General features: G+C 39.5%; 1 pseudogene across 1 annotated transcript; it reads left to right on the top strand.

Annotated features, from left to right (window-relative positions):
- Nucleotides 1–976: 976 nt before the first annotated feature.
- Nucleotides 977–7,893, top strand: LOC307099020 (poly(rC)-binding protein 2-like; annotated as a pseudogene). The gene is made up of 3 exons: nt 977–987; nt 4,949–5,359; nt 7,674–7,893. The product of its transcript is annotated as a poly(rC)-binding protein 2-like (transcript).
- The last annotated feature ends 9,499 nt before the right edge of the window (nt 7,894–17,392 follow it).

Raw genomic sequence — 17,392 nt, 5'->3', positions numbered from 1 at the left:
ATAGAGTCATAGAAACCAAATTAGGATATTGGGATTTATTCACAATTTGGAGATGTTTATTATCTAAGGTTTCATCTGGTTAGCATGAGATATTTTTGTGTTCTTGGCATTTTGTGAAATACAGTGCCTACACTTTAGGACTCAGAAAGCATCCAAGTAAACCTGGTGCTCTTGTCACCATAATGATGATAATGTTTAGCTCAAAACAAGACCTTTTCTCCTATCTGCAACGTGATAGCAAAGTTTAATGCAAATATCAAATCCTGTATTAAACAAGGTCAATGGGGAATTCTTGGTTTAACCATTTAAGCTATCATAATTGAAAGTCAGCAGTAACAACTTGTGAAAACAAAAACAACATAGAATTTCAGCCCCCTTCTCTGTGCATTAATGAAGACATAGAAACTCAGAAAATTACAAAACTTGTGGATGAAAAGGGACAAACTATTGAAGTATAACAGTGTTTGATACAAATGTATGTTCATAACTACAACCTTCAGGCTTTGGTTTCAGGTATCCTATTTCAATTCTGATTTTTTCTTCTTTTTAAGCATCCTCCTAAACACAGTCTAGTATTTTTCTCAGTAGGGAAAGCTTTTTGTTTTAGCAGTTTAAGAATCAGTTTAGTTTGGGTGGAGGAGTATTTGAATTAATGGTCTCTAGAGGAAAATACATCTAAACTACTTAAGAATTACATCTAAACTATTTAAGATGTATGAGCTGTAATAGTTGAAAGTGAGAATGCTGCAGCCCATAGCCTTAGCTTGATGGCTTGTCATTGAAGATGAGTTGTAAAGGTAAAATAAACTGAATGTTGTATAGGTTGTCCACATACTTGCTAAATACAGTCAGAATGTAAATAAAATGGTAGAGAAGAAATTTATAAATGAGACTTCAAATTCTTTAAGATTTGTGCAGATTTGATTTGGGAGTTGCTGTCAGAGTAAGAAAGACAAGTACATAGTGGTTTAATGAGATGACCACCAGGTTAGTGGTTCAGAAGTGTCCTTGGCAATCAAACAAATTAGGACCAGACATCTAGTCAGTAGGTCACAGGGGAATTTAAGACTGGAAATCTTCCTCTGCTGGGTTTCATATTGTGGACATATAGGTTTTAGGAGAAATAAGTAGGAATAAGGAGGTCTCCATGAAAAAGTGTAAATAGAGAGGCAGTTGTTGCTTTTTATGAAAAGAAGTGAGAGGAAAATTATGAGAGAGAGAGAAGTCCAGGGACACTAAATGAAAGTAGAAGAAGAAGTAAGCAGACACAGATAAAGCATCCACGATAGTTCTACTCTTAATTTTTTTAGCAGTCTCCATACTCTTTTCCACAGAGTCTGCACCAATTTACAGTCTCATCAACAATGCCCAGGGTTCCTGCTTAATCTCAATATTGCTTAACTAGGCATATTGTGCTATAAAAATCCTTTGATCTGTAAACCTTTGTGATATGTCAATCTTGGTATGCATTGCACTTTAATGAAAACTTTAAAAAATAACACATTGTACCCAAAGTCTTGGACATTGTGGAAAAAGAAAGTGTTTTAAAACAAAATCTCCTGAAACCTCTTCCTTGTGTGTTTCATGGGCAAGTTTTACTGCTCCAACCTCTTGCCTTATTTTGGGTAAGTTACAAATAAAACAAAAACTTCATTTGTGATTTAATACAAAAATATGTTTCATTAGGGTAGGCAGAGATTTTTGTTTGTTTTATGCCATCATGTATACATCATTTTCAATATTAAAATGAAAGGTATTAAAAAATAAATGGAAGAACTAAGGAAAAATAGAAAAACAATAAGAAAAGTCCTTTTAGAGAGTGAAAGTAAATCTAAATTTAGACATATAATTAGAACTATGGTAGAGAGTGCAGAGGGGAGAACTTGTGGATATTAAAAGCAAATGTCTCTTTCAGTTATTAGGATTTGAACCTAATTAATAGCACTGATGCTTTGAAGTACAATAAAGATTGACTTGAGAAAGTAGTTCTTTATAAAATGTAATTTTTCTTGTGATTTTAAGATCATCTTTGTCTTATTTAAATAGAGGAAAGTAACCATTATATAGTACTCCAGCAATTAATAAATCCTATTTGCACTAAATTCAAAAATATTAACAGAAGACATTATTTTACCATAAATCAGTATGATTACCAGACAGGTGACTTAGTAATGTACTTATATAATGGAAATTTCATCAGCAAAATTAGAAGGAAACAAAAGGTTTAGTACATAACTATCATCAAGCATGTCACCACTAAGCAAAATGTAAAATGAAAATTCAAAATTTTCTCACTATTTGACTTATAAATATGCTTACCTCAAATCACAGCTGCCTAACCAATATATTAATCTAAATTTTTTCATTAGTTCATTATACTAATAATATCATTTAAAAACTTGTAATTTCTAATTTCCCTTTTTTTTATTGTCTAAAGTTTTACATATGTCTCCTTTTTCCCCAATTGACTCTCACCCTCCACCCCCAGAGCCATTCCCACCCTGGGCAAGCCCCTACCACCCCAATGTCTGTGTCCATTGGTTATCTTAATATGCATGCATACAAGTCCTTTGGTTGTTCTCTAACCTCCCAGCCTACCATTTGTCTCTGGATCTATTCTTGTTCAGTCATGCCTTATTAACAGCTCTAGTCTTTACAAAGATAGTAGCTTTCAGTCTGCACATTATTACTGTACTAGAGACCCGGTGCACAAAATTCGTGCACGGGGGCGGGGGGTGTCCCTCAGCCCAGCCTGAACCCTCTCCAATCTGGAACCCCTCAAGGGATGTCCGACTGCCTGTTTGGGCCCCATCCCATGCCCACTGGGATCGGGCCTAAACGGGCAGTCTGACATCCCTTTCACAATCGAGGACTGCTGGCTCCCAACCGCTCGCCTGCCTCCCAGGCTGATCACCCCCTAATGACTCCCATGCCAGCCTGATTGATGTCTAACTGCTCTCCTGCCAGCCTGTTTGCCCCCAACTTCCTTCCTCTGCCAGCCTGGTCACCCCTAACTGTCCTCCCCTGCAGGGTTGATTGCCTCCAACTGCCCTCCTTTTCAGGCCTGATGCCTCCCAACTGCCCTTCCCTGCTAGCCATCTTGTGTCCACATGGGGGCAGGATTTTGACCACATGGGAGCAGCCATATTGTGTGTTGGAGTGATGGTCAATCTGCATATTATTCTTTTATTAGATAGGATAGAGGCCTGGTGCACGGGTGTGGCCAGCTGGTTTGCCCTGAAGGGTGTCCTGGATCAGGGTGGGGGTTCCCTTGTGGCATGGGGCGGCCTGAGCAAGGGGCCTGTGGTGGTTTGCAGGCCAGCCACGCCCCCTGGTGACCCAAGCAAAGGCCCTGGTATCTGGAATTTATTTACCTTCTACAATTGAAACTTTGTATCCTGGAGCGGAGCCAAGCCTGGGGCTCCCTCCGGGGCTGGCAGCCATTTCTCTTGGGATTGATGTATCTTCTATAATTGAAACTTTGTAGCCTGGAGTTGAGGCCTAGGCCAGCCAGAGCTGCAGAAGCTTGGCTTCTTCCATTGCCGTAGGCAATTGTGGACTGCTCTCTCCAGCTCCATGGCTGCCGCCATTTCTTTTTGGATTTGTTTACCTTCTATAATTGAAACTTTGTAGCCTTGAGTGGATGTTTAGGCCTACAATGGCTCGCGGAAAGCTTGGCTTCCTTTGTTACCAGGGAAACCCAAGCCTCCCTCCTATTTTCTCCGTGGCTGTAGCCATCTTGGTTGGGTTAATTTGAATACTCACTCTGATTGGCTGGTGGGCATGGCTGGAGGGTGTAGTGGAGTTAGGGTCAATTTGCATATTAGTCTTTTATTAGGTAGGATATACTACAGGGGTGGGCAAAAGTAGGTTTACAGTTGTTAGTAATGGAATTTATTTTTATTATTAATTATTGTATTATTTGCCATTCCAATGACTGTAAACCTACTTTTGCCCCATCTCTATAGATAATGTTATAATTATAATTTCGTATATGTACATATATGAAAAAGCACTGTCAAGCTCAGAGATACTGTCTCCAATGCCACGCATGCTACTTTAAGGATTTAGAGTGTCAGATCTTTGAATCCTTCACCAACTCCCATAGGTTTCAGTACCAGGTTGGCTAACCTTCTCAGCTTAAAGTCTTAGATCCAGTGGTCTTATTCCAAAGGCTCAGGTTCCAACAATCCCATCTCTTCCCTTTGATCTGCAGTCCTAGGAGCAATAGCTACATCTTCTTGCTAATACCTCATGGTTCTCTCAGTGGTATGATTTCATTTATAGCAGATCTCAATTGGTACACCATTAGCCTAGTATAATGGAGAACACAGAAAGGAGTCTGACATCAGAAGCTTTTAATTTTTTTTTTTTTACATTGCTGCCCTGTAACATCTTCTGGACATCATTTACTTTTGGACAGAATTACTTCAAAATGTGGAAATACAGAAAATAACACTTGCCACTCAACTCCTTTGTACTTTTTTTAATAAATTTTTGTTGTTGCTATTGTTTCAAAAAAAATACAATACTCTGTAGGACACATAAATCTTCACAAGCATGTTTTCTCTGGTAGAAAAAGAAAATAAAAACTAGAAAATCCAAATTATATTTCAAAATATATTTTTTAAATATTTAAATTATATTTCAAAAATCGCTATGTTTTTAAGGACATCAAAGAGCTGAGTATGCAATGTGGAAATGAACTAAAAATATGAGGAAGGGTCCAGACCAGCAGAGGCAGCAGCTGGAGCAGCCAGCCACAGCCTGTGCCTTCTCCTGCCTGCCCACCCCTATTGTTCTGACCTTTGGCATCCCGCCTTTCCCATTCTGCCCTTCCCCTTTTTCCCTCAGTCGCCTGGCACCTGCAGTTTTGGGCTTTCAATCTCCCCCACCCCACCCCCCACCAGTGACCAAAGACTTGACCATCCAAAGTCCAGTTCCCCAGAATACTGCACAACATAGACACCGGTGTGATTGAAAGTGGATTAAACATTACTATCACCATCCGGCTACTTACGCTTGGAAAGAAAGTTAGCAGTATCATGGGAAAGAAAGGAGAATCAGTTAAAATGTGCAAGAAGAGTGATGCACTTATCAACATCTCAGAAGGGAATTGTCCTGAGAGAATTATCACTTTGGCTGGATTCAGTACTGCCATCTTCAAAACCTTTGCTATAATCATTGACAAACTGGAAGAGGACATCAGCAGCTCTATGACTAAGAGCACAGCTGCCAGTAGACCCCCAGTCACCCTGAGGCTGGTGGTCCCTGCTAGTCAGTGTGGCTCTCTCATTGGGAAAGGTGGTTGTGAGATCAAGAAAATACCAGAGAGAGAGAAACCAAGATGGCAGCATAGGTAAACACCTGAACTGCTACCTCGCACAACCACTCCAAAACTACAACTAAAAGTCAAAACTGACATCATCCAGAACCACAGGAAGGCTGGCTGAGTGGAAATTCTACAACTAGAAGGAAAGAGAAAAGCACACTGAGACTCAGAGGAGCTGTATAAGTGCAGAGGTAAGGAGGTGCACATGTGGAGAGGGCTGGCAACTGAGTACGTGGCTGTCTTTTTCAAGCAGGAGGGAGACAAAAGCTCCTGATTGTTCTGAACTCCAGTTCCAGGCGAGACTCTGGGGACCCAGACTTATAAGGGGAGAAACTGGACTGTCTGGCAACGGGTGAAACTTGAGGAGGGCTTTCTCTCAGAGGTGCTTGCAGCGATTACCATGGGACACTGAGACCCAGGGGGCCTCTTAGGGCAGGGCAGACAGGAAGCCATTACTGTTTGCTCTGCCCTGAGACTCTGCCCCATCCAAGCTGAGTGCAGAGGCTTTTGCATATGAATGGCCTGGTCCTTTGAATTCTAAACTTACCTAACAAACTGCAGCTGTGTCAGTGAGATCCAGAACATCCAAAAGAAGGCCCAAGGTCCCACAGCAGCTTGCATTGCTTCACAGATGGGCCTCATCTGGGCACCTCCAAAACCCAAACAGGAAGAGGAATCTGCAGATCTCTCCATAGCTCCTGCTGGGTGGCCTCAGGCAGAGGCTAAATTAGCACCTCCTTGGAGATCCAAGAGCCAATGTACCCAAGGGTCAGAGTAGGACCATCCAGATTACAACTCCTCAGCTCCATAAGGGACACACTCAGGGGGCAGACTCAGTGAGCACCAAAGACCCACTGAAGCAAGTTTTGCCTCATAAGGGTGTCTCTAACACAGAAGTTCTCCCAACATAGACACAGCTGATCCTCACAGCCAATAGGTCTGGAGGTCAATTCCTCCCAGTAATACCAACAACAATCAAGGCTTAACTAAAACAATACTGTGCACACAGCCCACGAAGGGGTGCACCAAGAGTGTCCACCTCAGGTAACTGGGGAGGTTGAGCCACTGGGCCCTATAGGACACCTAGCACACAAAGCCACTCTATCAACTCAGGGAAGCAGCCAAAATGTGGAGACAAAGAAACAGGTCACAAATGAAAGAAATGGAGGAAAGCAAACTACTGGATATAGAGTTCAAAACCACAGTTATAAGGTTTTTCAAGAATTTTCTAGAAAAAAGGACAATAAATTTAGTGAGACCCTCAAGGATATGAAAAAGGACCAACTAGAAATAAGCATACACTGACTGAAATAAAGAATAATATATAGAGGTCCAACAGCAAACTAGAGGATTGCAAGAATCAAGTCAAAGATTTAAAATACAAAGAAGCAAAAAACACCCAACCGGAAAAGCAAAAAGAAAAATGAACCCAAAAATATGAAGATAGTGTAAAGAGCCTCTGGGGCAACTTCAAGCATACCAACATCAGAATTATGGGGGTTGCCAGACGAAGAGACAGAGCAAGATACTGAAAACATATTTAAAGAAATAATGACAGAAAACTTCCCCCACCTGGTGAAAGAAATAGAATTACAAGTCCAGGAAGCACACAGAACCCCAAACAAAAAGAATCCAAGACACATCATAATTAAAATGCCAAGAGCAAAAGACAAAAAGAGAATATTAAAAACAGCAAGAGAAAAACAGTTAGTTACCTACAAGGGAGCACCCATACGATTGTCAGCTGATTTCTCAACAGAAACTATGCAGGACAGATGGGAGTGGCAAGAAATATTCCAAGTGATGATAGCAAGAACCTAAAACCAAGATTACTCTACCCAGCAAAGCTATCATTCAGAATTGAAGGGCAGATAAAGAACTTCACAGATAAGAAAAAGCTAAAGGAGTTCATCACCACCAAACCAGTATTATATGAAATGCTGAAAGGTATTCTTTAAGAAGAGGAAGAAGAAGAAAAAGGTAAAGATAAAAATTATGAACAACAAATACATATCTATCAACAAGTGAATCTAAAAATCAAGTGAATAAAAAATCTGATGAACAGAATAAACTGGTGAATATAATAGAATCAGGGGCATAGAAAGGGACTGGAATGACAATTCTTGGGGGGAAAGTGGTGTGGGGGTGCAGGAAGAGACTGAACAAAAATCGTACACCTATTGATGAGGACAGTGGGGGGGTGTAAGGGCAGAGGGTGGGGTGGGAACCAGGTGGAGGGGAGCTATGGGGGGGGGAGGGAGAACAATTGTAATAATCTGAAAATAAAGATTTATTTTTTTAAAAATAAATATATAAAATAAATAAATAAAATACCAGAGAGAACAGGGGCTCAAGTCCAGGTAGCAGGGGATATGCTCTCCAACTCAACTGAACAGACCATCACTACTGCTAGCAATCCGCATCCATCACTGAGTTTGTGAAACAGATATGCGTGATCCTATTGGAGTTCCCCCACCCCCCTGAAGGACATGGCCATCCTGTACTGCCCCCAGCCATCCAGTTCTCTGGTCATTTTTGCAGGTGGTCAGGCCAAGATATAAACCAAAAAATAGCCCTACCCCCTTGTGGACAGGGCTAAAGCTCAGCTTGGCCTTGCTCCTGACACCAGCAAGATTATCCAAGGGACCAGAGAGGGATCAACCTGTGTGTTCCCCTGGAAGTTAGGCCATAGAACTCATTCTGACTGTAGATCTTGAAACAGCCCTGTAACTTGCCTCCAAACCATCCTAGTCATGGTCTAGTAGCAGTCCTGCCTTTCCAGAGACCTTTTAGGAATTGTGCCTGTCCATGTTCTCAGAGGATGGGCTGCAGACCTCAGCTTAACTGTGAATCTGGAAGAAACCCTATAACCTGGGTCTTGCTCCCCAGGGAACAACTGAGAGGCATACCTGTCTATGCACCTGGAAAAAGAAAGAATCCGTGAACTTTTCATATACAAGCTATTAAATATTAGGCAGTTAGTGGAACAAAAGAGAAAGAAAATGAAAGCATATAGGACCTTTGTAATAAAATGTACATATTATGTGAGACTTAAAAGGAGAAGAGAGAAGAGAGTAGAAAGTTTATTTAGAGAAATAATGGCTGAAACTTCCCAAATCTAGGGAGGGATATGACCATTCAGTTTCAAGGAGCTTTGAACAACCGAAAACAAGATCAACCCAAAGATTACCTTGAGACTCATTATAATCGAATTGTCAAAAATCAGAAACAAGGGGAGAATTTTGAAAGAAGCAAAAAATAAGGGATTCATCACATACCAGGGAACTCCCATAGTCATTTGCAGATTTCTCAGCAGAAATCTTGCAGGCCAGGAGGGAGTGGGATGATATGTGAAAAGTGCTGAAAGAAAAAAATGCTAAAGAAGAATACTCTACCTGGCAAAACTGCCCAGAAATGAAGGAGAGATAACAATAATCCTAAAAAAAAAAAAAAGCTGAGAGTTTATTATAAGAACTGTCTTACAAATAATGCTAAAGTTGAAACAAAAGAATGCTAAGTAAAACAGAAAACATTTGAAAGTATAATATTCACCAGCAATGGTAAATATGTAGTGAAATTCAGAATATTTTAATACTGCAATGGTAAACTATGAATCAGTTTTAACTATTATAAAAGTTAAAAGACCAAAGTATAAAAATAACTATAGCTACAATAATTAACGTTTTAATTTTTTCTACCTGGAGAATATTTTTGCTATTCTCAAAAGAGAAAAAAACAGCTCATTTTATGGGCAAAATACTTCAGGTGTATGCAAAATAATCATATCAAATAGAAACATCAAGGTCTACCTCATTCTTCAGAGATCTGAATTTTTAAAAAGAGCTGGTAACATTTTAAATTCAAACCTATCCAAGTTTCAAAACAGCTAAGTCCCTCTTGATCTAAAGTTCTATTATTATCTGTAATGGAAAAAACACACACAACCAACACTTGAAAAATTGCCATAAATGCTTGCTAAATGAAATTATTACAAAAGACTCAAGTTCTTGGTTTTATTTCTCCCATGACATATCCCACTTTGATACATTCTTATCTTGTCATATACTCTCAGAAAATTAGAGTATTGTTCATAGTTATATACTCAGGGGATAAGGTTTCATTTCTAAACGGGACATACTGCCCTAGCCAGTTTGGCTCAGTGGATAGAGCGTCGGGCTGCAGATCAAAGGGTCCCGGTTTGTACCTGGATTGCAGGCTCCTCTTAGGCATGGCCCTGTGTCAGAGCACTAGCAGAGCCCTGAACGAGCTCTGGTGCTCTGACTGGTTCTGGGTGGCTGTGAGTCCATGTATTCTTCTAAATTCTCCAATCCGGCTAAGCCAAGGCTGGTTCCTGCTTGAACCCTGCCCACTGTACTAACTGTTGGGAACTTAGTCCAAGTTCCTCCTTTATCCTCTGCTCTCTAGTAACAGGTGTGGGGTCTGAGTCCCTCTGCCTGGGGCTGGACATCCTGGGACGCCGGGTCTTGGACGGAGAAGCAATGAGAGGTTGTGGGTATAGAAGAATGAGTCTTTATTGCAGAACAATCCTCACAGCAAAGTCCATACAGGCAGGCAGCCAGACACAGGCTGGTGAACTTATATCTTTCCCATAAACAGCATCAGTCTCTGTACCCACAGCTATTAACTGAGCAGCCTCATGCTGCCTCCTAGACTCACCGCCTCACATGGTAGTGGTATCTGAGCTCTCCGGCTCAGCAGCTTCTCCTGTCTCTCCTGCCCAGCTGCTCTCTCTAGCAGACTTCTTCACACACTCCATCCTAGGTGCTCTCTCTCCATACTCTAGAAGACTTCTTCTCACTCCATCCTCAGCTGACTAGACTGGTCAGTAACCTACTTTTATACCATTTAGACAAAGAAGGCTTCTTGGCAATAGTCACATCAATCATATTGACTACAAAGGACACAGTGTACCATGTGTCCTTGCACCCGCTCATGGTATCTTGGCCTGATTAGGATTCCCAGGCTCAGAGTCCTTGAACATTCCATTTAGGCTCATGCCCAGAGCAGCCTTTGGCCATTCTGGTGTATTGCTAACAAGGCCTCTGTGCTCCCACCAGCCTTGACTATCCGGGGACCTGACATAGTTCCGACAACCAGGTTGGGGCTCGTGCAGGAGGCAACCAATCGATGTGTTTCTCTCACATCGATGTTCCTCTCTGTTTTTCACTCTCTCTCTTGTATTCTCCCTAAAAATATCCGCAGATAAGGATAAAAAAGGGACAAAGATGGATATAACTCTATATTATATGTAACTATGACAGCGAATAAATACATTGAAAGAGAAACCAGAAAAATGTCAAGCTCAGAAGAACTCAGCCTAAAATTACTATTTCAGATGTTCTTAATAATGAATAATGTTTTCAACTCCAGGACATCCTATATAATAAAAGCATAATATGCTAAGTGTCCAACCATTCATTCAACCATTCCACCAGTCGCTATGATGCACACTGACCACCAGGGGGAAGATGCTTGGACCCATAGGTTAGCCTGCTGCTGGGGTCCAGTAGATTGGGACTGGGCAAGACAGACCAGACATGCTCTGGAGCCCTACCATGGTCCCTCCTCGGCCAGCCAACCTCTTTGGGTCCCTCCCCCACCAGCCGGCCCCCATTGGCCCTGAACAACCCCGAATGCCAGCCAGGCCAAGGGACCCCAAGTCACTGTTCCTCATAAGATTGTGCTTCTGATTATAAAACTGGACATCCAATCCTACTAGAGATTTGATGAGAGATACACTACAATATTTCCATAACTAGATGACTTTGGGAAGTAAAGAGCTTCCTCCAAAAACTCTACAAATCAAAAAAAAAAAAAATGATGCATGATATAGATTGCTTGCTCTCAGGATCTTTGAGTAAAGATACATGATCTTGAAAATGGGCATCCACTTGAGTAGGACTTAATATATATTTTCTTCTCTAGCTTATTTTCTTTTATTTCATTCCCATCATTTTTGGATCCCTTTCAATTTTTTCTTATTTTTCAATTTATGTATTTTTATTGTTGAGGGTATTATAGATGTCCCCCACTTTTCCCAATGCCCCCCTCCATCCTGTTCCTGCTCCACCCCAAACCTTCACCACACTACTGTCTGTGTCCATGAGCTATGCATATATGCATATAAATTCTCCAGTTAATCATTACCTGCTTCCTACCCCTGCCTTCACTCTGAAATGTGTCAGTCTGTTCCATGCTTCTTTGTCTCTGCATCTATTTTGTTCATCAGTTTATTTTGTTCATTAGATTCCACATATTAGTAAGATTATGTGATACTTGTCTTTCTCTGACTGGCTTATTTCCCTTAGCTTAATACTCTTCGGGTCATCCACACTGTTTCAAATGATAAGAGTTCTTTCTTTTTTTCAACTGCATAGTATTCCATTGTGTAGATATATCACAGGTGTTTTGTTTTTTTTTTAATCCACTCACCTGCTGATGGGCACTTAGGCTGTTTCCAAATCTTAGTTATGAACATCAGGTTCATATATCACTTCTGACTGGTGTTTCTGATTTTTTAGGATATATTCCTAGAAGTGGGATCACTGGGTCAAATGTGAGTTCCATATTTTATTTTTTCGAGGAAACTTCATACTGTTTTTCACAGTGGCTGTACCAGGATCCATTCTGACCAGCAGTGTACTAGGTAGGGTTCCCTGTTCTCCACATCCATGCCAAAATTGCCCTATGTTGATTTGTTGATGATAGCCATTCTGACAAGGGTGAGATGATACCTCATTGTTGTTTTAAGTTGAATCTCTTGGATTATTAGTGACTTTAAGCATTTTTTCATATGTCTCTTGGCCATCTGTATGTCCACTTTGGAGAAGTGTCTATTTAGGTTCTTTGCCCATTTTTAATTGGATTATGTGTCTTCCTTTTGTTATGTTGTATGACTTCCATATTAACCCCTTATCAGATGTATCATTGGCAAATATGTTCTGCCATTCAGTGGGATCTCTTCATTTTGTTGATGGTTTCTTTTGCTGGGCAAAAGCATTTTATTTTGATGTAGTCCCATTTGTTTATTTTCTCCTTAGTTTCCTTTGCCCTAGGAGATGTATCCACAAACATATTGCTCCCAGAGATGACTGAGATATTACTGCCTATGGTTTCTTCTAAGATTTTTATGGTTTTATAACTTACATTTAAGTTTTTTATACATTTTGAGTTTAATCTTATTTATGGTGTAAGTGGGTGGTCTAGTTTCATTTTTTTATATGTACCTGTCCAATTTTCCCAACTCCATTTATTGAAGAGACTGTCTTGATTCTATTGCCTCCTTTGTCAAATATTAATTGAGCATAATGGCTTGGGTCAATTTCTGGGTTCTCTGTTCTGTTCTCTTTATCTATATGCCTGTTCTTGTGCCAATACCAGGTTTTTTAAGTATAATGGCTTTATAGTATAACTTGATATCTGGTATTGTGATTCTTCCAACCTTGTTCTTCTTTCTCACGAGTGCTGAGGCTATTCAGGGTCTTTTTTGGTTCCATATAAATTTTTGAAGAGTTTGTTCTAGGTCTGTGTGGTGGTATTATACTACAGAATGCATTGGATATATAGATTGCTTTGAGTAGTATGGACATTTTAATGATGTTGACTCTACCAATCTATGAACATGGTATATTCTTTCACTTGCTTATATCTTCCTCTATGTCTATTTTCAACATCCTGTCATTTTCAGAATACAGGTCTTTTACTTCCTTGCTTAAATTTATTCCTAAGTATCTTAAAATTTTATTGCAATGGTAAATGGCATTGTTTTTCAGTTTCTCTTTCTGAGAGTTCATTATTGATGCATAAAAATTCCATATATTTCTGAGTGTTAATTTTGTATATTGCAATTTGCTGAATTCATTTATTAAATCTAGAAGTTTTTGATAGATTCTTTAGGCATTTCTATGTAAAATATCATGTCATCTGCAAAAAATGACAGTTTTACTTCCTCCTTTCCAATTTGGATGCCTTTTATTTCTTCTTCTTGTCTGATAGCTATAGCAAATCATCCAGTACTATGTTGAACAAGAGTGGTGAAAAGGGGCATCTCTATCTTGTTCCTGTTCTTAGGTGAGATGGTTTTAGTTTCTGCGCATTGACTATGATGTTGCCTGTAGGTTTGTAATATATATGGCTTTTATTATGTTGAGGTATGATCCCTCTATTCCTACTTTGTTGAGAGTTTTTCATCAAAAATCGGTGTTAGGTTTTGTTGAATTCTTTTTCTGGATCTACTGATATAATCATGTAATTTTTGTCTTGCAATCAGTTTATGTGTTGTATCACAATTATTGATTTGCAAATTTTGTGCCAGCCTTACATTCTCAGAATACATCCCACTTGATCATGATGTATGATCTTTTTAATGTATTGCTGGATCTGATTTGCTAACATTTTGTTAAAGATTTTAGCATGCCCATTATAGGCATGTTGGCCTATAATTCTCTTTCTTTGAAGTGTCTTTATCTGGTTTTGGAATTAGGGGTGTACTAGCCTATAGCAAGAGCTCAGAAGTGTTCCTTCCTCTTGAATTTTTTGGAATAGTTTGAGAAGGATAGATGTTATTTCTTCTTTGAATGTTTGGTAAACTCCAAGTACCACAAAACGTGATCTAATTTGGGAATAAAGCCATAGCAGACAAAAAGACATAATTAGTTAAGATCAGGTAACTGGAATTTGGGGAGGGAAGGCTAATTCAATTTTTAAAGTGGCAAATTAAGGCAGGGGAAAAGAATCATGTCCAAACTGAATCATGCTGCACAGGGCTAGGAACAACTGGGAGTCAAAAGATAAGCCTAGAATAAATCCTTCCCTAGTATCTTCAGAGATTATGACATTTGGACACTGATTTTGGAACTCTATTCTCTAGAATTTTCAGGCAATCATCTCTGTGAAATCACTCATCTTGTGGTGTTTTGTTATAGTAGCCTTAGAAAAACACAACAGAGAATTTAACACAGTCATAGTTTTAAGTAGATGCTTTATAAATAGTTGTGATTAAAGCTAGAGAGAAAGTGAAAAATTCCATGAGGCAATAAATGAAAATTTGTAATGGAATTACTAAACTGGAGGGAAAATAGAAAGACACTGACAGTTATCCAGTGGTCACACATTACCAACAACCCTCTCCCACGAGTAGGATACTGAATATGTCTGCCCATATTGGCAATTTTAAACTGCCAGCTAGTCAATTTACCTATTAAATTATTCCCACTCTACTTTTTACTCACCTCTCTCTTCTTCTAAATATTCTTTTCCTACTGACAGTGGTTTTCTTCACAAATGAGACATATTTATGTGCAGATATGAAATGTCTCTGTTATTTCATTGACCTTATAGAAAAAGTTACTGATGATTATTGATGTCTGGGTTCCTTGTAAAATATTCTAAATAGGGTTAAACCTTTTTCAGGAACTTGACATACTTGAACAACAGTATGGTTCATTGTTGAGAAAATAATCTGAGACCAAGGCAACAGTGTAATCAACATTATTGAAGCTAAAATGTTTATACTGTAGGACGCATATAGGATGGGGACATGTCACATTTATTCCTATGAAAAGTAGTTAGAAGTAAAATTTAATGGAGATTGTAGAGTCACAATGAGGAGGAACTTTAAGCAGTTGCCATGGTCTGTAGAACTGGGAAAGTCTTGCTGCTAGGAAACTACAACTAGAATGTAATCAATCCAGAGACAAAAAGGGGGTGATCTCAAATGAAAATACAAACTATCAATGAATATGGCTATAGCTAGAAAGGACCATGGAACCATTAATTTTTCTGCTGGTAAGTAACTCAAGAATTTCATGTAAAGGAAAGAAGCAGTTGGATTTGTGTATGCATGAATATAAACACACACACACACACACACACACACACACACACACACACAGAGAGAGAGAGAGAGAGAGAGAGAGAGAGAGAGAGAGAGAGAGACAAGAATCTTTACAAGTATTCACATCTTTAGGGGTATCTATGACAGTTATTATTTCCTATTCCAGTATCTTTTACTTGGTTGAAAGGTACAAAATTGTGCTTTAATTGATAATTACTCATATTTTGGAAAAATGTGACTTAACACATTGTATACCAGTAGTTTCATTGCTAGCTTTACCCAGTGGCCAGATAAGTTTCTATTGAACGAGTACAGAAAACATTTTACAAAGTATCATACTTTAAAAAGATATTAGCTTGTAAAAACATGTAATAAAAAACTTCAAACTGCAATGGGTATTTAATTTTAAGGCATGCCTTTAACATTTATGTAAAACACTGTGTAATATGAAAAACCGAGAATCTGCCCGCAATGTGTTAAGCTATCAATAAGAGTGAGAAGGGAGGTGGTAGTTAAGGTACAGAGATTGGTCAATTTGACAAAACTGTGGGGATATAAAAAAGAATTTATCAATGTCTTTTATATATTGTAGTATGTATCATAATGTTCCGTCAACAATAGACAATGGTGGTACTTGAATAGTAGCATGGGTTATATGGATATTACTTATATGTGTTTATATCTTCCTAGAGGCCCAGTGCACAAAATTGTGCATGGGGTGGGGAGGTCTCTCAGGCAAGGCTGCACCCTCTCCAATCCAGGATACCTTGGGGGATGTCCAACTGCTGGTTTAGGCCCAATCCTACAAACCAGCAATCAGACATCCCTCTCACAATCCGAGACCACTAACTCCTAACTGCTCGCCTGTCTGCCTGATCACCCCTAACCCCTCTGCTTGCCTGCCTTATTGCCCCTAAATGCTCCCCTGCTGGCCTGATCACCCCTAACTGCTCCCCTGCCAGCCTGATCGCCACTAACTGCTCCCCTGCTAGCCTGATCACCCCTAACTGCCTCTGCCTTGGCCCCCACACCTGGGACCCAGGCTTCCCTCCTCCAGCCAGCCACAGGCACCCAGAACCCAAGCTTCCCTCCCTCTGGCTGGCCGCAGGCACCTGGGACCCAGGCCGGCTTCGCCCACGCTGGCCACAGGGGCCCAGGACACTGGGTGGCTTCACCGTGGGCCCGACTTTGTCAAGAAGGACATCCAGAAAGTCATCAGGAAGACACCCAGTCTAATTGGCATATTACCCTTTATTAGTATAGATTATACTCTTAAGAAGAACATTTTTAGCATGACATAAAATGTAACAAAATCAATCTAGAAGGGTAGCAATTGGAGATAGGAGTGCACTGAAGACAAAATAAAATATCTTCAGAAATGCCAATGAAATCAAAAGGATGGAGAAAAGCTTTGTGGGGGGTAATATTTTCTTATGGGACACTAACATCTGAATCCCCACAGTTTTAGAATTGTAAGATAATTCTCAACTTCAACCTTCATATAAGTTTATTTATATCATAAGCAAAAATACATATACATATCTTATATGAAAAATACAAACTATTTGCCTCAAAAATGCAAATACTTGTGAAAATGAGAAATCTGGTACAAGCCTTTCTGACAATACTGATTTATTACTTTCTTCCATGAATAAAATAAAACAAAACAAAACAAAAAGCAAATAATGTGAAGACACTGCACTACACATTTGGGAAACATAATCGAATAATGCAGGCCAAAATAAATTAATGGTCTTGAGCACAAATTTGGACAAAGTGGTTGGGGCAAAGGTATATATTAGTAATTTGTCAAATTGCATTCAATAATTACATATCCATGCCAGTTTTTATTTATAGCATGAATGTATACAATCATCATCAGATCAATAAGTACTGAGAGCACTAAAAGTAAGAACATCAAGAACACCTGTACAAATTGAAAAAGCACATGAAAGCGAACTCTACTGAGAGATCTAAAACACACTGATCAAATCTACTTTGCATAGTAGGTAATATAAAAATGAAAAATGTCTAATTAAGGAACTTTCATCTCCTGGTTTATGTACTCATTTATTATATTGTCATTTAACGTACCTTGACATCTTTACTCTGAAATCACTTTTCCTGTTATTTATAACTAGAGGCCCGGTGCACGAAATTTGTGCACGGAGGGGGGGTGACCCTCAGCCCAGCCTGCACCCTCT

The sequence above is a fragment of the Cnephaeus nilssonii genome, assembly GCF_951640355.1.
Source record: "Cnephaeus nilssonii genome assembly, chromosome: 5".
NCBI lineage: Eukaryota > Metazoa > Chordata > Mammalia > Chiroptera > Vespertilionidae > Cnephaeus > Cnephaeus nilssonii.
The sequence above is the reverse complement of the archived record's forward strand: the minus strand, read 5'-3'. Positions and strand labels throughout refer to the sequence as shown.